This window comes from Ochotona princeps, chromosome 27 (assembly GCF_030435755.1).
Source record: "Ochotona princeps isolate mOchPri1 chromosome 27, mOchPri1.hap1, whole genome shotgun sequence".
NCBI lineage: Eukaryota > Metazoa > Chordata > Mammalia > Lagomorpha > Ochotonidae > Ochotona > Ochotona princeps.
The window spans coordinates 24947298-24970879 of NC_080858.1; the positions used below are offsets into that span (position 1 = coordinate 24947298).

Below are 23582 nucleotides of genomic sequence, written 5' to 3' on the forward strand. Positions count from 1 at the left end.
CTTTGGTCTTTCTTGGCTCATTTTGCCTGCTGGTTGAGATACTATCCCAGGCTAGTATCCAGAGTGTGGCCGGACTTGGGTTGTTGTTGGTGGTGCTTATGTCTCAGTTGCTAAAAGATTGATTTGAATGCTGCTTCTGGGCACGGTGCTCTGCTCATACCACGCTGGATGACGACTGGGATGCATTCCCAAACGCCTCACCAACTGAGTGCAGGCTCTTTCCTCTCAGTATTGGCAAAGTTTTTAGATGTTTGATCATTTGTACACAATATTGACTTTGAATCTGAGCTGCAAAGAGTGTAGGGGAACCAACGTGTCTTCAGCTTGGGAGAAAAAGAAAACATGCCATTAAGAAATGAACTCGCTGGCACTCTGGTAAGAGGGAGAGCTGAATTTGCTAGAAAATTGGGCTTGTACCTAAAGAGGCCTCTCATGTCAAGATTTTCCCCTTCCAGTTTTGTGGCCAGTGTCAGAGCTGCTTTTGCTGTTACCATCGGGTCTCTTGACAGTTTGCCCAGTGGAAACACTGACATGCCACAGTTTCTAAAGTTAGAATTGTTATTTCTGCTCCACTTTGTGGACTGTGATTTAGAGGCAGCATAGTTTAGAGTTGTCCTGGGCCCAGAGCGATGATCTGGTGGCTGAATCCTGACTTTGCACACCTGGGATCCCATGTAGGTGCTGGTTCATATCCCTGCTGTTCCACTTCTGTCCAGCTCCCTGCTTGTGCCCTGGGAGGGTGGTGGAGGATGGCTCGGGGTCTTGGGACCCTGCAGCCATGTGGAAGACCGAGAAGAAGCTCCTGCTTGATATTGACTCAGCTCTGGCCATTGCAGACACTTGGAGTAAGCCAGCAGACGGAAGACCTTTCTCTCTGTTTATCTGCCTTTCCAGTAAAAAAAAGAAATGGATGTTAACAAAGTTATCCTTCCTCCTTTTTGCCTGATCAATAAGATAGTTTAGTTTTTTTTCTGACTAAATAGACTTAAATTTCATTTTTGGCTAAACTAGATTAAAATGAAAACTTGTCATGAAACTGATACCAGTTGCAGAATCCAAACACCCAACAGTAACCATTAGGGACAGGGTACAGACACCCAACAGCAGCCATTAGGTACATTTAAAAAAATGTATTCTGTCCAGGTGACCATGTGTTATATGCTTCATCAATTCTGTATGCAAAGAGACAAAGAATTTTTATTCTAAAAAGTATGGTTGATAAGTCAGGTTTGCCAACAAATCCATCTCGTGCTATCGCTGCTAGTCATGTAAGACTAATCTTGTTTTAATGATGTAAAACAGTACAGAGTGCACACACAGAAATCCACATGGTATTTGGAACTCTGCTGTTTACTAGACGGTATTTCTAAGTTTGTCTCAATGGTTGCCCATTTTTTACTCTTTCGTATCCGTGAACTGACTCTCAGTTCCGTATGGCTGTATTTATTAGGTCATGGATTAGACAACGTGGGAGAAGAAAGATTATTGGAGACAGGCCTGCCCCTGTGATGTGCAGTGGCACTGTGAGCATTTTTTTTTTTAAGATTTATTATTATTGGAAAGCTGGATATACAGAGAGGAGGAGAGACAGAGAGGAAGATCTTCCATCCGATGATTCACTCCTCAAGTGAGCCGCAACAGCCGGTACGCGCCAATCCGATGCTGGGACCAGCCGGTACGCGCCAATCCGATGCTGGGACCAGGAACCTCTTCCGGGTCTCCCATGCGGGTGCAGGGTCCCAAAGCTTTGGGCCGTCCTCGACTGCTTTCCCAGGCCACAAGCAGGGAGCTGGATGGGAAGTGGAGCTGCCGGGATTAGAACCGGCGCCCATATGGGATCCCGGGGCTTTCAAGGCGAGGACTTTAGCCGCTAGGCCACGCCGCCGGGCCCCACTGTGAGCATTTTGAAGGCTAGATACTTGGGTGGTGGTAACATTGACTCTTGAGCATACGTGTGTTTCATAAAAGACCACTAGGTCATTAATGAGTAGACCCTCTGGGGCCTGGTCTTTGATTTCTTCTGGCTTTGAGGTACTCATCACCTTGAGGCAGTATGTAGCTACTGAGAGACATTAATGATTTTAAAATATGTAGATACAAAAAAGTTTTAAAGGGTAGAGAACACTTTGTACCCAGTGATTTGTCAGTTGAACGTTGATAGCTTGTTGCTTTGAATGTTTGAGTTTCAGGTGGGTGGAGCGTCAGCCTTGTTCTCAGCATAAGGAGCTGGCCTCTCTCAGAAAAGGACCTATAGGTTCAACCACTTCAAGCAGTGGTACATGAGAGAAGTTGAAAACAAAACTAGGAGTTTCACAATGTACACACACTCAAAATATTTATCAGGTGAGCTTCAGAGATGTAAAACAGGACTTATGAATTGCTCTTAGAAAATAAAGTTTTCCTAAATTGCACATTGGCTTGAGAAGGAAGAACTATTAAAGGGTGAGTTCTGTTGGTAGGTAGAGATTTCATCGACTAACGTCCTGCAATGGCTTCCCACTGTTGAACAAATGGGAGAGGCAGTAACATGTGCCTGGCCTGTGGTCAGGAGGGAAGTGGTAGCAGACATTCGTGGATGCCCGTAGCAGCTGTGTGAGGCTGGGAGCAGGCCTGACACCATCATCCCACACAGGAAAGGAGGCCTGTACCTCCATGGCTCCTGCCTTCCACCTGACCTCGCCTTACTGCGTGTCAAGATGTCCCACCTTCTCGCCCCTTCCAGAAACCTGAGAGTCGGGGCTGGGCATCCTTGGAGGTCAGAGCAGGAAAGTTTCCTTTGATGGGTGAATTAGCATGTCTTCTATTTTTGTAGCTTATAATACACAATGAAACAAATAAAGGCATTTTGCTGTAAAAACTATTCCCACACTTAGAAAACGAACCATCATTGTATGTCCTGCGAAGTCCTGAGTTTAGTACTGGCTGGGAGGACTTGATGACTAGGCGGTTTTGTAACCATTGCCAGATTGCCAGCAACACTTGTTGGTTCTGTGCTGTCGCACCCCCTGCGTCCTCGCTTGGTCCTGAGCATCCCCAGGAGGGGCAGGCTGATTTGACTTCCGCTTTGTGCAGTTGAGTTACAGTTGACACAGAAGCACAACTAAATGCATAACCCAGGTGCCCACTAGGAAAGCGTGAGCAGTCCACCTGCTGGGCTTGCGATGCAGTCCGCCTGTCAGTACGTACCCTTGGCTTATGCCTAGGAAGCATCAGCAAGTGTCATTGGTTACCTGTGAATCTGCTGAATGCACACATACTGCTGAAAACCTTGACACTATGATTGTTACCTTTTTTTTTTCACTGTCCGGATAGCACTGTCTGAGCTAGGTGACTTACGGTCAGTTACATTAGTGTAAGTAAAAGAAATGACCAGGCAATGAGGTTTGTAATTGTGATGCCATACTACTAAATGGATGATGGTTTTAACATCAGGAGTTACATGCTTTGATGTGTGTTACATGCTTTGGTGCAGCAGGAGGAGCTGGCACTGAGACCAGAGACCGGGCTGCGAACACTCTGCTGCTCTTCAGGGTTGTGTACCTTAGCTCTTAGTGGAGCTGACACAACTTAGAAGGAAAGCAGTGTTTCAGTTCTCGAGTGGTTCCTAGTTTCTGTTTACACCAAGTAGCTGGCATCTGCAGATGCTTGGAGCCCATTATTTCTGCCTTCAGATCCAGGCCAGCCTCTCCCTTTTCTGTTGACCGTGGAGTTTTGATGAAGAAGTGAGGTGATGTGAGCCTGTGGACTTGCGTGTGTCTTACTGAGCCCTGGGAGACTGGGGTGGGAAGCGGAGCCTTGTAACTGTACTGGAGATCTAGTTCAGGCCTGCAAGGACTGCTTGCTAATCAGCTTATCCAGGCCAGGCAGTGCAGGCTGTGTTAGGGAAGGAGCGAGTGGATGACAGTTCTGCTCTGAAGCAGCTCTAGCATGTGGCTGCTGGCTTCCAGTGCAGAGCAAGCCCCTGGGGACCTGTCCTTGCACTTGTAAAGGAGGCCTGGGCCGTTGCCTGTGCTAACAGCACTGCGTTTTTGCCCAGCCTTCCTGCCCCCTTCACAGTCGCTCACCGAGTCTCAAAAATAGTAGCTTGGGTTAGTAAAATTGCAGAATCCTGGGATGGGAGATAGTGGCAAGGTCTCAGGAAAGGTGGGGTTCTGCACACCTGGGCCTTCACTGCGCTGGGCTCTTCACCAAGACTCCTTGCCTTGGACTATGAGCACTGCCAGAGGCCAGCCCTCAGCTGCACGGTCCAGATGTTGCTTTTTCCACTGAGTTGACATTATCAGTATACTTTTAATTAATACCTTTTACTTTCAGATTCCAAAAGAAAAGCTAGAAACATTTTTATTCTGCTGAGTGTGGCAGTCTTGGGAAGCTAGTTCAGGGTCATGAGCTTGAATGCCACCTTATGTGCCCATCTGTGTTGCTCACCTGTATTCACCTGCAACCTGAGAGGGGGCGGTATTGCATCGTGGTGTGACCACACTGCTCGTAAGCCCCTGTAAAGGCCACTGATAGGGAGGGGCGCTCTCTTGGTCGCATGCTTCTGTCGCTCTGGCTCTCTGACTCTTGGCCTTGCTGGTGCTGCCTGCTCTCTGGCTTCCCGCTGACAGCTGGAAGGACAGGGAGCGCCTGAGCATGGCTCCTGTGTGTCTGTATTCCTCACCCTCTGTTCACTGCTTGGGCAAGTCAGTGGAGATGCAAATGTTAAGATGCTTTGTGTTTCTAATGTGTGTACTTACAAGAGTTTCAGGAGAGATGAAGCCTAGCAGTATGGAATATGGACAGAGAAGCCAGGAAAAGGCGTATGTTTGTGGCTTTGTAAGTGTGTCCAGGTTGTTGGGGCATAATTTATATTGCTGGGGAGGCTGGCTCATTGATCTTGAGTTTAACGGACGGACTTCATGGAATTGACATTTGTTCTCTCAGGGTTTGGAGTCAGATTGGATTGCCTCGAGCACTTGTCGTTTGCTACTTTCTGGTGGGCCCTGTTATCACCAAGCTTGGTTGGCACCCCCTAGGTTTGCCTGGTGTGATTGGTCTCTTACCCACAGCATGAGTTGGAGCGTGTTGAGTGCCTCACATGCATGTGAGACACGTAAGAAATGAAGTTGGGCTTGGGTTTTGAGTGCTCAACCTCTGAGCAATAGTGCAGTTCTCCACCTGCTCACTGTGGAGCTGGTCTTGGTAACGGGCATGGTCACCCTATGCCACCCACACCCCTCAGAGGACATTCATCTCAAAGTGAGCTCCCAGCTTGACTAGAAGGTACAGTTTCACCATGCAACTTTTTGGCAACATGGGGCTGTTTCTGACTGACTTTGGTCCTTGTCTCCTTCATTCATCCCAGCCATCTGGCCCGGTCCTCCTCCCCTACTTTTTTGTCTTTGCTCTCTGCAGTATTTGTCTTTAGGGCAGAATGTCCTTAAATGGTCTTTGCTCCGTTGGAGAGCATTCTAGACTTCTGCCGGAGACAGTGTCTTAAGGATTCCACACTGGTTTTTCCACGTGGGCCAGTTCCATGGTTCCTTGAGTCGACTTGCTCTGACATCTTTGTCCCAACTTACTGCTAATCACATTGTGATTTGTCCTTTGCTCTTTCGGTTGCTTTTTTCAGCAGTTTGAAACTGAATCCTTTTAAAGATGTATTGATTTGAGAGAATTACACAGAGGTCCTCTGCACACTGCTTCATTCCCCAGATGGCTATAATGGGTAGGAACTTTATCCAGGTCCCCCTGTAGGCAGCAGGTGCCCAAACACGTGTGCCGTATTCTGCTTTCCCCGGGCTATCAGCAGGGAGCAAGAATGGAACTGGAGCAACTGGAACATGAATCAGTGCTCATAGGCCTGTTGGCATCATCAGCTTTACCTCTTACACCACAGTCCCAGCCTCTCTAACCCAATCGTGAGTGAGCCACAAGTTCCCTTCCAAAGCTTGCTGTTTCCCCTTTTCAACTGCTCTGCTGTAGTCACATGGTCTCCTTTCTGTCTTTAAACCTCTTTGCTTTTGTGTGTGTAGTGGGCCTACCTGGCCCTCCCTCCTCAGCACCTGCTCTCGTGGGCATACTCTTGTGTTCACAAAATATCTTCACAATCTGGCAGGCAGAGTTGTTCTTTGCTCGGTTTTCAGCAGACATTTACAACTTTCTTGTGCTCTGGAGCACACGGGGGCTGTGGTGGTTTGCTCCCCACAGCCCCACTTGATGGGCTGCCTTCCCATACTACTCACAGGGCCCGAGCAGGTGCAGCATCTCCAGGACCCCTTTGCTTGCTCTCGGCACTAGGCTTGCCAAACCTAGACCTTTTACTGATTTTCTTTGTCGAGTGGAGTGTAGGAGCACATCAGCCTGGAGCTCGAGGGGAGGCACATCGTCTGGATCCAAGGTTGTAGAATGTTCCTCCAGACCACTTCCTCTGGCTGGCCTATGCAGAGAGAACATGTGCCCACCATGTAGTGTTTTCAACTTTGCGCGCTTGCACAGATCCCGACACGCGTGTGTTTGCCTTCAGTTTGATGTAGGCTTTCTGTCACTCCGTGTAACGAGCTCTGGCCATGCTGACCCAGTTTCCAGGCTTTCCTGCAGAGCACATTTGCAGAAGAGGGGCCTGGACTGAATAGAGAGCTGCATGAAAAATGTGATTAACTGCAGAGGCACTGTGAAAATGGAGGTATTTTTAACATTCCCAAGCCTTGGCAGTGATTTGGACAGACAGCTGGGGGTGGCCCAGGAGCCCCTGTGAAGTTATGCTGGTGAGAAGAACGCTTGGTCAGCAACAGTCCCAGATGGCAGCACTCGCAGCTTGGGCACTGCGTGACATGGCTTGCTGCTGGGAACACTCTGGGGCGCTCTGGAGAAGCCTGTGTTTATGTAGGATACACGCTGTGCTCTGCCTAGTAAACTGTAAAGAGACCAGAGCAGAAACCTCTGCATTCCCGTCTGACATGTTCTCTGCATGGGCTTGAGGAAGCATCACCCAGGAGACAGGACAACAGATGCATGTGGGGTGGGGCTGGCACCTGCTGCTGTTGCCCAGGATGAGTTTTGGGGCCCTGTGACAGCCCACTGTAATTGTGGGTAGTGCCGCTACCTCCTCACTGGCAGTTAGCTGGGTCCCTGAGGGGCTGTTTTAAGGATCTATTGTCACCTCCAGCTTGAAAGGTTGAAAAGAATGGCTGTTTGTGGCATGTTTCTCATGCTGGAAGCAGTTCTGGATCACTGCAAAAGGTATAGAATGATTGTCAGCTCTCAAGACGAGCAGTGGTCTCTGTGGTTCCCCTTACGGATAAGGAAATAATTACTTTTCATAATAGAGATGAGGATACAGTTGCACACTAAGCTGCATGACTATGTAGTATTCAATGGAAACTTTAAATATTAGGGAAAACTAGGTGAAATGTTTTGTATGCACAGTACATCACTGTGCACTGACTTGATGAACCCTATCGCAGAGACAGAAACCGTGCTAGGTAAGACACCATGAGTTTGCAGGGTGAGTGTTGGAGAGGGGCTCTTCGCAGGCAGCTAGACACGCCTCTGGTGTAGGAAAGGGAGACCTGTCTGACTGTGTTCACCTGGGAGAGGTTGCTCACTCGCAGCTCTGCGTTGTCTGTCCCCATCTGACTTGTCCTGTCGTCTTAGCCATTTCGAGCTCCACACAATGGCTTGGAGTCCCCAGTTGGCTGCCGGACTCGGGACGCACTGATATCTGACTCGTTACAGCATTGGCCCGCGTTAGCCTCATGGGAAGCCTGGGCCGTTGGATGCTAGGGCGAAAAGGAAGTCCAGTCCCAGGACTGATGATGAGATACGTGCATGTGTGTGCATGCGCGTGTGTGCATGTGCGCCTGGAGTTTAATTTGAAACCTTTGCAGCAAAGTAAATCTCATCTCAGTTGCTATGCCTGCATTACTTTCCTTCCAAAACTTCTTCAGCAATACCTGCCTCATTATAGGTGTTTAGCTTCAAATCTTTTAAGTTAGGTACCCAGTGGTACCTAAAGGCACCTGACCCTGTAGAACGGTCCTAGCCTAACTCCTTGGTTTATTAAGTTGACTGTGTTCCAATTGATCACTAAATCCAAAACTATAGAGAATAGATGGACATTTAAAAGAAATTAAAAGATATTCTTAAAAAGAATTTGTGGTAAGTTGCCTGTTGATTCTCTGGGGGAAGGCCATAAAGTGAAGATTGCTAAAATTCACAGATACTTTGTTGTTTGCCTTGAATCTTATTTATCAAGAATATTGTTAGGAAAAAAGAATTTTTCCTTAAAGCTTATGTGTACGACATTATGAACTTCTGTCTTTATTTTTCTGCATACCCTAGCAGTTTGGGAGTGTGTAGCCTAAGTTACCCGACTTTCAGGAGCAGCATACACGCTGCACATTTCTCAAAGTGTAGGTTCTATGAAGGGTGAGAGTGTGTGTGTTTCCATGTCCGTGTGTCCTCTTGCTCTGCCTGAACTTCGTCAGGGAATTATTTGATCTTGACTTTGGAAAGAGCTGCTGGAACACTGCAAGAATGACTGACATAACAAACCCTGAGAAGTGGTGGTTTTGGGGAGGCGAACTCGGCTATAATGACAAAGCTCTAACTTTGGGTCACCTCTGAGAGACGGGGAGGACATATGGAAAGCAGCGAGCCCGAGTTTCCCAGCGAAGGCCTTCAGGTTGAGACCTGGCATGGTAATTTGTATATTTTGGGGAGATGTTAGGACGTCCTTAAAATCTCAGGACTGTGCAACAAATGTAATAAAATCATCATGTTTTGTATCGTTCATTTTCAGCAATTGATGGACATTTTGAAGAAAGGTTCTGTGTAAAGTTGGTGAAATCGTAGTGTGAAGTTACGTTCACAAATGCTTTCCTTGGGGGATGGCAGTGGAAGTGCCAAGTTCCCGTGTAAATGGCTGTGCCCACCTTGACTGGTGTCTATACTGGCACCTTCCATGTGCTTTATGTACTTCCTCCTGTGCGTGGGTAGGTGTGGGTTTTTGCCAAATGTTTAGAATCCAAAAATGGCTACAGTCATTTCCAAAATTGCAAATCTTCTTAAAATTTTAGATAAAGAAACTGAAGTGCAAAAAGTTAACTCATTTTCATTATGAAACATTGAGTTCTTATTTATAGCTCTTCTCTTCGTAAAGCTGTTAGTCAGGTATAATCTCTAAAACATTGTCAGCTTTATAGATGATTTATGTCTGCACATGTCAGGAAATACAAATAAATCGTAAATTAAAATTAGAACCCAGTATTTCATTTCCTTGGCAAATATATGTAATTGAAGATGAATTACACCACTGTCGATAGTTCCAAATGCCAGGGTTGTCACATGCCAGGCTACTTTTCCAGCAGTCCCCCTGTCGACAGAATTGTGACGGTCCCTGAGCCCTGAGGGGGCATCACGGGTGATGAAGGCATTCTGGGTTCCAGGTTGCTGTGTGACATTGCCGCGGCCTGTCCCCTTCTGGGTTTCTGTTTTAGCAGGCATGGTGCTGGGCTGCCTCATTTCAGGAGAACATCTCTCGGGAACTACGAGAAAGGCTCTTGGTTCCTCTGCCGGGCCTCATGGTTTTAATTCCGCTCTCTCGGTCGCACTTGTCACCAGCATTTGGTGAGTCTGCTTATTGCCCAGCGTGATGTGGAAGCTCTCCTGCAGGTGCCTCTGCACGTGAAACACTGCTCACTGAATGCTGAGGTGCTGTCTTCCACAGGAAGCCATGATCTGCGGCCACAGCCCTAACAATCCAAAGTGAGGCAGGAAGGAAGCCACCCGTGGCCGGCTGGGGGACTAGACTGTGTAGGCAGGAGCTCAGAAGACAGGCTGTGTGAAAATCGGGCTTGGTTGCATGAGGTGTCTGCGGTTGCATTCAGGCAGAGTAAAACCCCCTGACGGCAGCTCAGTGAACAGCTTCCAGGTAGTAGTTTTCAGTGATGTAAGCAAGGCTTACACGGGCACAGCTTGCTGATCCTCTATAAGTGTTTTTGTCTGTGTTCCTTTGTTTTTTCTCTTGGTCTCTTTGTGAGGCCAGCTTGCTTTGATTCCTGAAGAGACGTGTCCACTGCAGGGGCAAGGCGAGGGAGAAGCTCCATGTGCGTGCGTGGTGCCGGGTCCCAGAGCAGGACTGGGCACTGACCGCTTCATGTGTGAGAAGCCCCAGCCCAGGGCCGCTCGCTGCACCTGCCTGGGGGTGTGCTCCAGGGCTCTGGGTCACGGCAGGCCGGGGACCCCCAGGCACACGTTTCAGCGTTTGTCTTGCTCAGACCAAACTGTTACAGTGATGCCTGTTTCAGGCATGTTAAATTTCAGCCTATTTTGTCTGTAGATTCTATCTCATTTTATATCATCCCTAGTGCACACTTAGGCCACTTTTTGGCATGGTCACATAGCTCACTAAGTGTGTATAGGCCTTAGGGGACTGTAGCAGTGTTGGTTCACCTGAGCAGGTGTCTAGGGAGAGCAATATGCACCCGTATGGGCTATCCTACTTTGTGGAGTGTACATTACAGAACCTGCACTGTGTACAGAACTCTGACCCATGCCTGTTGGAAGTCACATCATCCTTGGTTTACATCCTTGGTCCCCAGTGCTGTGATGGGAGCCCTGAGATCAGCTGTACACCACCCAGAAAGAAGGCAGGAGTGTGAGTGGGAACTCCAACCTTGGGCCTGAATTTACATGATTAGATGAGAGTTTGGTTGAGATTGGACCTTAGAATGGCAGGAGAAAGAAACTGAGCCAGCCCAAACTGTGTTGCAGTTACTCTAAGTATCACCTCTCTGTGTGTATTTTGCTGCTGATGCAATGATTTTGGAGAGCAAACAGGATGGCAGTGAAGGTGAAGACGTGTGGCCTGCTGAGGCATGGGAGAAGCCTGGTTTGAGTGCCTGCTCGTCGTAGTCCTGGCATGCCCAGAAGACGTGTGCTTGGACTGCGCGGGAGCTGCACTCGGGGCCTGGGCGTGCTTCCCGCAAGAGTTCTGAGTCCGCTGCAGTGAAGGTAAACCTTCCCAAGGGACAGGGGTCAGGTGGATGCTAAATAATGTTCATGGTAGGTGTTTGCTCCCCATGGCTCAGAATCCTGGTCTCCAGATGGATGTTGCCAAGTCCTGTGTTACGTTCTGGTAGCTGACTTTTCCTTTTCCACATCAGTGCTTCAGTTCTGCGTCTTCTGCTACTTGCATAGCTTCTAGCATTGCTAGGAAGCTTTCTGGAGCGTGTGTGTGTGTGTGTGTGTGTGTGTGTGTGAGAGAGAGAGAGAGAGAGAGAGAGAGAGAGAGATTGATTGAGAGAGACAGTGGCAGGCAGGGATGTGGCTGACTCTGCCCTGTGGCGGGTTTTCTGCAGGGAAGCCTGCAGAGGCAGGCCTGCCTGGGAGGGGTGTGTCCCACGGAGGAGCAGCCGTGAGCACAGCCTAGGGGCAGGCTCCAGAGTGCTGGGTGCCGTCTGCCTCACTTTCCTAGGGCTGTCAGCATAGGGCGCTGTGGTGGTGTGGCTGGACTAGCGGAGTCGTTTTTGCTCATAGGTTTGGGCCCTGGAAATCCAAGCCACGATGCGCCAGGCAGCTCGCCGGAGGCCTTTCTCTGGAGTGTGCAGGTGGCTTGCTGCATCTGCGTGTCTGTGTCCTGGTTTCTCCTGCAAAGGACGTGAGTCACATTGTCAGGACACTCTTGTGACCTCATTTTAGCTGGAAGATCTGGAAGGTTTTGAGCAGAGCTGATCAAGAGTAGAAAATCATGGGGTGACAGGAAATGAAGGCACAGGGGCTTGTAGAGAAATGCGTATTCTGCTGACGTTGAACCGTGAGAGGAAAGGGCTTTGACATCATTCTTGAAAGGGTGGAAATGACCCGGGAACAGTGGGTCATTCAGACTGGACTCCCGAGGAGCCCGTTGCTCACAGGATCGGTGGTGCCCCTTGACGATGGGTTGGAGTGTTTGTGCAACCCTGGAACAGTGAGGACCATTCAGCAATGCGTCACAATTACGTCATCGTAGTTATCTCAGGGCACTGAGGGGAAGCTTGTGAGCGTGTCTTCAGGCCGAAGGCTAGCTGTCATGAAGCATTGGCACAGAAGTCAGACTTAGCGTCTACAGAAGAATGCTTGGAGTGCTGTGAGGATTCTACAAGTTTCAGAGCAGCATTAGTATTGTATGAATAGTCTGTTTAACGTGGTATAATGGGTCCAAAGCAAAATACTGACTCTGGTCTTGGGATTCGAAGGGCCAGAAAATGAGAACGAGCAGCAGGTTCACGTGCTAATCTCATGTTGGCTTCACAAGCAGAGACACAGCCTTTGCTGTGACACACCGAGCTCTGGGAGCTCTGGAAAGGAGCTGAGTTCTTGCCGTGGATAAACATCCCCAACTTAAAAAAAAAAAAAAAGGCTTTATTTAGTTTAAATTCAGAGTTAGAGCAAAAGAAATGTTCCACCTGCTGTTCACTGTCTAAATGGCCATTGCATTCTGGGCTAGGCCAGGACAAAAGCAGCAGCTGGAAATGCCATCAGGGTCCCACGGGCAGAGGGGGCTGCTCTCCCAGGTGCATTGGTGGGGAGCTGGGCCGGAAGTGTGGTAGTGAGGGCTGGAACTGGCGCTCAGTTGGGAATGCTGGCATGAGTTTAACCTGCCACACCACAGTGCCATCCCCTCCTGGGGTTTTAAAGTGAGAGGCTTGAGGTTCTGGCCCATCATCCTGTGAGGATATGGAGGTCCTTTCATTTATGAGAGTGTGATGTTTGTCCCTGAGCTGGAAGGAAACTGATACCTCGAGCAGTCTTGCTTTCCAAGCGCCTTCCCGCTGCCTTTGTGATCGCCTTTGTCACCGTAATGAAGCAGTATCTTGTCTCGGTGCACTCCGAGATGGCTGAAGGATGCTGTGCCTATTTCACTCATTAGGGCATTGTGTGGAGTGTGCACCTGGCTGCTGCCATGGCAGCACTCACCCTGAATTCATACAGTAGAGGAATGGGAAGTTCATTGTTAGGAATGAAATGTGAGGCACCAGAACAGGGTTCTTCAAAAGCCCCGGTCGGTGTTGGTAGGGCTGTCTCGTCTCTGTTGACTCTCCTTTCTGGGTTGAAAGCTGATTTCTTGGCATTTTCCACCTTGGGAATGATCTGCAAGGACTGTCGCCCACGTCATTACTGCTGCTTGGTCGCCCACCCTGGCTGAGTGTGGCCCTGCCTGGTTCCACGTGTGTCTCAGCACACGGAGGCAGAGCCCCTCTGCTACTGCCTTCATCTCATCGCGGGAGCCTAAGAAGGCCACGTGGCTGCTCCTGGCTGTGTCTGGTTGGCCATCTGCTGCGTCACCTTCTTGTGCTGGGGTTGGAAGTCTTTGGGCTCTGGGGCCTGAGGCCCAACACAGTGCTGGTCTGCAGCCCTTCCTTCCTTGAGTGCGGGTGAGGGCAGGGATGCCGTGTGGCTGGGATGGCTGGGCGGCTCCCACTGGGAGGACACAGCCTCTGTTTCTGGGCTGGGTGCTCGGGGACGACCCAGCTGCTGACTTCGTCATGTTATGTATGACTCGGTGCTTTCTCTTGACTTTGGGCATGTGGCTCTAAGTAGAGATTTGGTTTGTGTGTGTGATTATTGTTACCAATCAGGAAGTCTCCAAACTGAATGGTCACTGACTTTTAAAACCACCCGTTGGCCAGGGGGGTTAGAAATCCCAAACCTCATGCATGGTTTGGAGCACTGTGAGTACCGCTGCTGGGCAGCTTGGCCAGGAGCGCAGTGGGATGAGGTGACCGCCTTGGGTTCCGTGTTTTTGTGCTTTCTGCTCTGGTTCAGATCCATGCGCAGGTAGGGGGCGCTGTTCCACAGTCTGATATCAAGCGCTCTCACAGCTCAGATTCTGGCCTAACTGCTTTTCAACCCCTGTCCAGGCAGTGGACCTATGTTGAAATTAATGATCCTGAAGGATAATCATTAGGGAAATGGGCCTTCTGAATTAAAATGGCATCGTGCCTGGCAAGGGACCTGGTTACAGTTTTTAAATTGCTGAATTTCTGTGTTACATTTATTCTTACCATTGGTATGTGGCCTGCAAAATGTATCATGACTGATAATGGCAGGCTGGGTGAGGCTTACACAGAGGGAGGTAAACTGCATCCTATTGGGTCATCCTTGGAAATGGTGGCTGCCCCGTGAGACAGAGCTCACCCGTGACAAGGGGAAACTTCCTCATTTGGAGTGTTTGCAAAGAGTTGAGGCTATCGTGGCTCTTCTCAGAGCAGTGGATTGTGTCTGTCTTTGCCAGCTGTTATGCTTCGTTTTGTTTCTGAGCCACAAAATAGTTCTTTGATTTAATGCACAGTTCATCTTTTGTACCCAGGAGGCAGGGAAGCATGTATTTTGATGCATTCAAAAATAACAGCGAATTCTTTGTTTTTATTTCCTTGGCAATGTTGAATTCTTCCAGGATAGGATGAATTTAAAGTAAATTTTACTACTCTGCCGTGGCTCAATGAGGTGTGTGGGTGTGAGTGTGTGAGTGTGGATGTGTGCATCTTCAGCAAAGAGCCGTGGAGCCATCCACAGCCCCCTGTTACGGAGCGTCCCATCGCCTCTGGGAGGCGCGGCTCATCTACAGCGGACCACACAACCCTGGAGCAGTGAGACGGCTCTAATTTTATTCATGGGTTTCATGCATTTCTCAATTGCATTAATCAGGATCTTTAACAGGGAGAATATGTTGAAAATGCCTTCGTGTCATCAACATTAAAAACTCATTTGTTGTCATTTACGTCACCTAATTTCCTAGAGACATTGCTTATTGCAGAAAAGATTGGACTTGTATATCCTGACAGATAAAATAGCAAACACCCTGTGAGATAAGGTGACTGGCTGATCAATGTAATTCTTCTCCCTTGTTATTGGGAGAGTGACATGCAAATAGGAGCCCCTGGAGGAATGGTTATTCCAGAGAAACAGCTTTTCCCCTGAGAGCATGCTGCGACATACAGCATCTCCTAGACCGTTCTAAGAAACTTCAGAGTCCATCTGCTGTGTCAACATCACTACTTTATATTTGTCCATTGGTGATGATGGAAGAGCCAGGAACTCGTCCCCGACTTGCTGGGTGACAGTGGACAGGGCTGGAGTTGCAGAGTCCCGATGTCCCCATTTGTCGCTGCGTCGGTAGCCTGTTGAGTTAGGGTCACTGACAGTGCTGACATCTGCGATTCAGTGACCACCCCACGATCCTGACATCGCTTCGTGTGGTGTCTGTACTGCTGTTTCTAGAGGCGTTGGAAAGCAGTGGTGGTGCTTGAGACTGAATTAATGCTTGTTACATTGAAGATGTGCTCAACTGCTCACTTTCGTAAGGCTGTTTGAAGATGTATTCTTTCTTTGTTGCTTGACACAGGCATCAACATTTTGACTGTTTCACAAAGGCTTTGCTTAGAAGCACGCTTGAGATGTGTCGTGGGATGCCATCTGCAGTAGCAAACGCAGCTGGACTGCAAATCTGAGGGAACTGTGTGCGAGGTTCCTGTGTTCACGTCTAGATTCCTGGGTTTTGATGAAGTGCCATCTTTGGGCATTGTTGCTGAGTTGGTTTTCCTGCTGATGCCTGTGGCCTTCTTGCGCTGTTGCCTAACAGTCAGGAGGCCAGCACAGTCCTGGGCTTCCCTGAACTGTGCCTGAGAGGACAAGGCCTCTGGCTGCTCCCTGGGCACCACTTCAGAGTCTGGGAGTGGTGATCGTTGGCTGTGCAGCCCAGGCCTAGAATTTGACAACACCTGTGGCACTGGGGTAGCTTTCAGGGGAAGAATCTAAAAGTTTCAGAATTCCTGAAGCTTGGAATTCTCAAGTTCACCTTATCAGGTGCAGCTGAATTCCACACATGGAAAGGAGATTTTCACAATTACAGTGTGGAAACCTCTGAATTTCCTTTGTCTGATGACTGTGGTGATGGTGCCATGCGGGTTGCTGGGATGAGAGCTTGGAGTGCCACCTCAGCATGGAGGAGGCTTCTGAGGGCACTGCTTTGCCAGATGGGTCGGAGGGCAGTCCCGACTCTGAAGAACGAGATCTCAAGAAAGTTTACAATTCGTGCAAGTAGCCTGTGTCATTGGGAAAACAAACGGGGGAAACACGGTGAGGCAAAACCAGCTTGTAGTGGATCGCTTCTCGGAGGCAGGGCTACGTGGGCACAGGACAAGATGGATCTTACTGTTGTCGGGAATGCAGTGTTTCCCGCTAAGCCTCGCTGTGTAGCTGAGCTGGGAGCGTTTCTCAGAGCTTCCCTCCTCTGTCCATCTGGCCAAGGTGAGCCAATCGCATGGCTGCAAGCCACAGCTGGTGTCGCTCCAAGTAGGGGCATGGTCCATCGTGTCTCGGACTCATGCATGAGTTGTGGGGCTCCTGGCTCCTGGCCCTAGCACTCTCCAGCTCCTCCACCATGTGGGAGTTATGTTGGGCTGGCAGTGTTGGAGGGAGCCGAGTTCTCTAAGATGTCTGCTCCGAATTTCTTCCCAGAATCAGGCCCAGTTGGCACTAAGTGCTTTGGTCATGTGTGATTATGCGTAAGGTTCTTCTCAGGTTTTTTTTTTTTTTTTTTTTTTTTTTTTTACTATTATCTGCTACTTTCAGATCAAAACTTTTTTGAGACGTAATAAGAAATTGAAGTGGTATACTTGCTGCAAACCCTTATTTAATCACTCCCCTTGTAAATATGACTGAAACCTCACATTGTAGCCCATAAGCATATGCTGCAGGTATCATTAGTTAAAAATAAAATGGAGAACAAACTTTGAGTGTAGAAGGAAGAGTTTTTGCCCCATATTCTTCCACAGAATCCAACTGAAAGCTCTAGAAGCTTGCAGAGTGTAAGCGTAGCAAGATACACAGGAAAATAATCAGTCATATTTTTATTATTTTCAACTAACCACTTAAATGACTTTAATATTTATGCTTTAATTATTAAAAATCATTGTATTCACTTTTATTGTCTAGTTACCAATTGTCCAATGAATAATTACATTTTGAAAAAAGTGCTAAGCACAGTCTTTGCTAAACATGGAAACTTGATATTAGACCATTTCAAGTTCATGGTCACATCTCATGAGTTGTACCGGGATAATGAGAAAGCAGCCAGTTGAAAAATATAAATTACAAATGAGGAAAGCTATCTGACAGCTCGTGGACAAATCTGAAATGTTTTGACTCAGCTCTCATAAAGCCAAATAGATTTATCAAACTCGCTTTGCATTCAAAGAAAACAAGTAAAATTACCTTTCAGTCTGCGGTGTGGACTGGTGATTTTTAATATGTATTGCAGATTCAGAATTTAGTAATTTTTTTTCTGTGTGAGACCCCATTACCTGACAGCTCCACACCAGACGGTGCTTTCTGCTCATGGTGTGTACTGTAATGCAGGACTGCACAAAGGCAGTCTGCTAGGACGGAGGGAGAGGTGTCCATGCTCACGTCTGAAGGGCGCAGCCGTCCCCTTCTCACACCCCTACTCTCTGTGCTCCGAGGTCAAGGTGTGAACCAGCATCTGCCATCTGGTTTGGGGGAGTCCATCCTGACCAAGCCTCGAGGAACCCTAATGCCTGCTCCTGGCTTTGGATGGGAGTTCTATCCCTGACCAGAGTCTGGCAGCCCTCTCAACACTTGTGCATCCTCCCAGGACCTTCGGTTTATCATCCCAAACAAGCATTCCAGTTCCGACTCCTGTCCCCAGGCATCCTGTGAAGCCTTGGGCGTTCTTTGTGTTCTGTCACGCACTCCCTCGGGCAGTCTGTCACCAGTCAGAGTTCCTGCAGCTGTCCCTTGTGAGGGTGGCAGCCCTCTACTTTTTCTAAGATTTATTTTGTTTTCACTGTTAAGTCAGATATACAGAGAGGAGGAGACACAGAGAAATCTTCTGGCTGTTGATTCATTCCCCAAGGGGCCACAACAGCTGGAGCCAACCATTCATGAAAGTGGCATGAATTCAAATACATATAGAATATATCTTATGAATCAATAATGACATAAGATATAGTTACTAAAATAAAATACAAGTGACTTAGTACAAGGTAACTCTCCTTAGAAAAATGTGTCATTTGTAACCATATTTCAGGCATAGGGTGATGTTTGCCTGTTACCAAAAAGCATTTCAATTACATGGTTAGGATATGAACAATATAGGCATTGAACTTGGGCAGGTTTATGTAGATACTCTCGACTTCGCAGTATTTGTGGTGAATTGTTATTAAGTACAAACTTACAGTTGGCAAACAAAATGGCCTTGTGGTCTGTTTCACACATGAATATTCACACAGACTAAGTTTGCCAAGGGGATATCGGTAAGACTCACTGCCTGAATTACGCATGTATATTGAAAACATGCCCTGAAATATTCCCAGGGGCTAAAAGGGTACGATGCAGAAAGGGTAGCTGACAGGTGCCAGGGCACAGCTAGACAGCAGGCTAAGTTCGGGGTTCTTTTGCACTGTAGGACATGTGTTATGTGTATTCCTCAACTTTAAAAAATGTAGACAATAGGATTTTGGATACTTTCATTCTATAGGTGGCCTTGATTGGATGTTAGAGCATACACATGGCATGGCTAAGAGTTACAAGGTACTAGGTCTGCATGATCTTTAAAAAATAGAAAAAAAAGTTATCTTTTCTTATGAAATTACATAACATTGAACATTTCTGTATTAAGCCTGTTGTGGAGGAAAAACAGGCGAAAAGAAGGCTAAGAGTTGGGTCTTGTCGTGGTTAACAATAGACATAAAAATTCGGGTCCCTGGAAGGGAGCAGTGTGCTGGCGGGAACAGCCATGGAGCGGAAGGTGTGCTCTGCATCTGCTCGTGACCAGCCTGGGCCTCACAGTGTTGAACCGTGGGAGGATGCAGTCCTGCTCGCGGCAGGCCCGGCACGTCTGGAAGTGTGCACCCCCAAGTGTGACTTGTGTGGCAGGCAAGTGGTGACATCTGTTCTTGATGGTGGAGCCGAGTCATTCAACCCCTACAGTTCTTGACTACAGATACTAATCATACATGTACGAACACAGATGCAAGACGTGACAAAAGGAAGCTGAAAACTCTATTAGGTAGTATATTGTTTTAATTATATTGTATTAAAACAATACAAGACTTGAAAAAAATCAGTGTATTGGCCAGAGTGGCTGCTTGATGTCATGTAATAATTCCACTAGTGAGTTTAGTTGAGTGCTACTTTTTTTCAAGCTAATCAGCTTAGTTTGAGCTTTCTTTGGCATTTTTATCAGGAGCTATTTCATTTACTAGGATTATAAATTCCATTTATTTTGCACGTAAATCCACAGAAATCGAAATGTCAGTTTTCATCTAGATTTCTGAGAAGGTTCAGACGAAGCTGACCTTGGAGGAACAGCTCAGCATCACACAAGGTCACTTTTCTACTTTATTTCAGGATCCTGCTGGTGAGCTGATTGGTTTGGAATGTCTAAGAATAATCCTTGGAGCTGTTTTTATGTTAGTTAACAGAAAAGAATCAAATGCATTTCCAATTAAAATGCCAAAAGCAATGAAATCCCTATTTTTAAAATGAGGTCCTTGGTGCAGCTCTATGGGCCGGTCCTTTGGCTCATGCTTGCAGGGTTTGGATCCTTGCTTTCCAGGTTAGGGCAGTCAGGGTATCTCCCACACTCTGTTCTCCAGTAGAACCTGGTTCTAGCAGAGACAGGGAGCGCAAGGTCCCCGTTACGGAAGACCGGGCCAGTGCAACCCTTCTGCAGCTGCGCATGTCCCAAGCCAGTGTTCTTCAAGTTGAGAGTATGTAGGCCCAAGGTAATGCCTCCATTGCACGTGAGTTCATGTCAGATTACAGGTGAGTTTTATCTAGTAACATCATGTAACCAAGACCATCCTAGGTAAGCATCAGTGACAAGCTCATCCCTTCAGCTTTAAAGTAGCTATTTATGATTTCCATGTGTATTAATTCCATAAAAATACTTAAAGCCCATAATGTCCACCTTGAAGTGAGGTAAGGTGCTGCTTTTTTTTTAAACTAAAAATCTAAACTGGCCTTGCATGCAAATGAAATTGTTGCTTGGAGCTTTTTTAGTCTGCATTTCCCACAGAGAAACATTAGTGGTTCTCACACTTTTCCACTTAAAAACAACTAAAATGACAAGAAAAGGCATTTCTCACTGCATGGGTCTGCTGATTTTCTCTAAGTAGCCTCCTGCAATCAAGATAATTTTAAATGTTAAGATTTTCTTTTAAATTGCATTCCACAATTTAGCTCTCCTTAGTTGACAAAAGCAGCGTGTATGTGTTCACTAGCAGTGGTCATGCAGAGAGAGGACTCCTCTTGCTGATGTGTGTCAACTGTCTGAGGCTCAGGGGCAGTTTGCAGGTGTGTTGGGGTGGGCAGTGAGAGGACGTGAAGTCGGGGTTCTGTAATCCCATGGAGCCCCTTGTGCGATTTTTCTCTGGTTTTGGACAACAACATTTGCTGGTGTCTGAAAATGGAATTCGTCAGGTTTTTTGAAGAACATCGCTGCAGAGCTGAGTGGGGAGCAGTTGCAGGTCCCCCACCCGTGGTCTCTTGGCTGGACATCTGCTAACCCTGGGGAGATGCCAGGGCTGTGTCAGCTCCCAGGCTTCATCAGGAAAGCCCAGAGCCCTTTCTCGAGCCGAGCGGACAGGGCCTTTTCCTGACGGTTAGAGATCTTTCCAGTCTGACCACAGGCAGCACTTAGTCGACTGATACACTTAAAGGAAAGCCTGTTTTCTCACACGGACCCTGCCAGGGGGCCTGGGGAGTGGGTGATGGCCCTTGCCATGGCCAGCCAGAGGAGTGGGCAGAGGTGGGCCTCTGCTGTGCTGGCAGTGCAATGTGTTTCATTCCCACCCTCCTCCTGCGCTGGTTCATCTCCCAGCTCTGTCTGCTTGTCGTCCTGGTCTCCCAGCTCTTCCATCCGTGGCCTCACTCGGTGTCCTCGCTTGGCTTGGGACTTCAGGACCTCTTGTCCTGCTTGGCATTGGTCATGCAGTGCTGGCTGGGACATGTCACAGTGACCTCAGCTCAGCCTGATGGGGGACCACCATGTGATCCGTGATGGCCCTGGAGGTGAGGAGTCGCCTCTTTGTGCACAGAGCTGGCTTGCTGGCCCCTGTCAGGTGGTTAGCACACACTGTTTCTAATAAGTCCCCCTGGCCAAGGTATAAAGATAGAAGGCCAAATCTGTGATGTGTAGGAATCTTCAGTTAACAGTGACGATGAAAAGTAAAGTGTCCATGTAAAGTACCGTTGTGCCAGTGCGCTTAGTGTGGTGGTACCCGTAAGGCTGACCAGGAGCTGGCTGGCAGTGCGCTTGGTGTGGTGGTACCCGTAAGGCTGACCAGGAGCTGGCTGGCAGACACCAAAGCCACAGTTCCCTCAGTGAAGTGGAGTCAGAGGTGGTTTTTGGAGGAATGCTAGGTTTTAAAATAATGGATTGGCTATTGCTTAATAATCAGCATTGAGTTAAACCAGGAACGTGACAGTAGGCACTGCTTAGATACCAGCTAGCCTCATAGTTATGTATTCTAGACTGATCTGAGGTGAAACAGGAGCTGAATACAGATCCCCACCGCTGTTAGAATTAAATTGATGACAGGCTTGTAGGTAAATGAATTTTTAGCCTATGGTGGAAGCAGGGACTGAAATACTTGATAAGACAGTGCTCCACGATGTGCTGCAGTGCTGTGCAGGGACGCAGGAATGGTACCTACGATAAATGATAATACAGCAAGTTGCATAGGTAAATGAAAATCACAAATTGTGTTGCTTATTACCTCGAATTGGTTCTCAGAATTATTCCTGATAGCTTTAATGAACTCTAAAAGCAAAAAGAAAGTGTGTGTCAGTGTGTTCACAGTGAGTTGCAGAGCTGAGCTGTCCCCATGGTCCGGGTGGGGGGTGTGGGAACCTTCCTCACTGGATCCTGGCGAGAACAGGAGAGTCCGTCTGCTCGGGCAAGGCCCAATGCTGCTACAGAACAATGAGCAGGAAACAGTTTTTGTCCCTGCATTAAATTTAAAGATTAATTACTAGTTGAAAATATGCAGTCAAAATATTTTGCATATGTAATCTTACATGTTAAAATATTCCTTGGGGCAAAAAGTTTTCCATTTATCCACCAACATGGCTTTATATAGAGAGAATAAACTTCCACAGTGACCCAGGCTGTGTGAGCCAAAGTTGGAATCCTGGAGCTGAATTGAGGTCTCCCCTGCCCGGTCACTGATGCTGTGCCCTGCTGTCTGCCAGGACACCCGGGAATGGGAAAGATATACAGCTGGTGTTGGGCATCCACCCCAGGCTCTGGGGATGGGGACACTTTATTATTATTATTACAAATTTATTTACTTATCTGAAAGTCAAAGTTAGAGAGGGAAGGAGAGAGGGAGGGAGGAACACAAGGTAAGAGAGATGTCTTCCATCTGTTGGTACTCCCTAAGTGCCCTCAACGGACAGGGCTGGGCCAGGCTGACAGAAGCTGGGAGCTTCCTCCAGGTGTCCTGTGTTGGGCACAGGCCCGAACATTTGGGCTCTGACTGGTTTCCTAGGCCATTAGCAAGGAGCTGGGTCAGCAGTGCCAGTCTCGCAGGCGATGGCCGTCCACCCTGCGGGCACCTTAGCTTGGACCTGAGCTGCTGGCCCAAAGCCCCCTTTAGCATGCTTTTCCACCTGTGATTGAAGTCCCTGACTGCCAAACAGAGAAGCGCAGGTAACAATGTTTGCAGACTTAAAATACTCCAATTTGGTTAAAGAGAAAGAGCTTCCTAAGCTGTGTTAACTTGCTGTTGGTACAGTGAGTGCATGACGTTTTAAAATACACTCAAAGGAGTTTCTGGGCTGGACTGCTGTTAACTAATTGCCAAAGAGACCAAGTGACCTTTGCTGTTACACAGGTAGGCATCGACTTAATGTGTCCAGTTTACAGTATGACCTATGTTAGTTATTTTTCAATGAATCTTCATAGCAAACAGCTATTAGACTTAACCTCACTTTACTGCTCTCCTTTAGAAGTTTGTAGTTGCCATTGAGATGTGTGATTTTGACAGCTCTGTGTGGTTTGCAGTGGTTCAGAAAATCCAGTAGAGGGCGATATAATATTGCTCTGCAGCTGTGAGATGGACGCAGAGAGGAGCCCAGAGCCACCGGTCTGCAGGCTGTTGGAGGGGGGCTTTCCAACACAGGAGTTATTTAGTTCCAGAATTCACCTATCCTGCTTTATTTCTCTGAAATACAAACCTTCAGTTGAATTATAACATTTTTCTTTGTAAAATTTAGGGTTGTGAAAGAAAGTATGCTGAAGTTATGTATTTATCTTGCAAGCATGTTTTTATTGTGGCAGGTACAAACACACTGCACAGTCCATGCCCTCAAACTGTGTGTTAAGAAGCCCTTTACCACGCACTCCGACGTGGGAGACTGCTAGGACTGAAGAGCACATCTGTTGAATGGTGGAGTGTGGAGGTGTGGATGTTCCTGTGTGGCCATTCTGTGTGCTGCTTGGTTGTTGAGCATTTTGCCTGCAGAGTTTATAAATGCAGGAGGTGATGGGACTCGCTCCTCAGCCCGGTTTGTGTTCATAACGTTGA

At 47.8% G+C, this 23582-nt stretch overlaps 1 protein-coding gene across 1 annotated transcript in view; it reads left to right on the top strand.

The window, feature by feature from the left end:
• Positions 1-23582, top strand: part of PDZRN4 (PDZ domain containing ring finger 4) — a 240298-nt gene that overhangs the window by 676 nt on the left and 216040 nt on the right. The window lies entirely within an intron of this gene.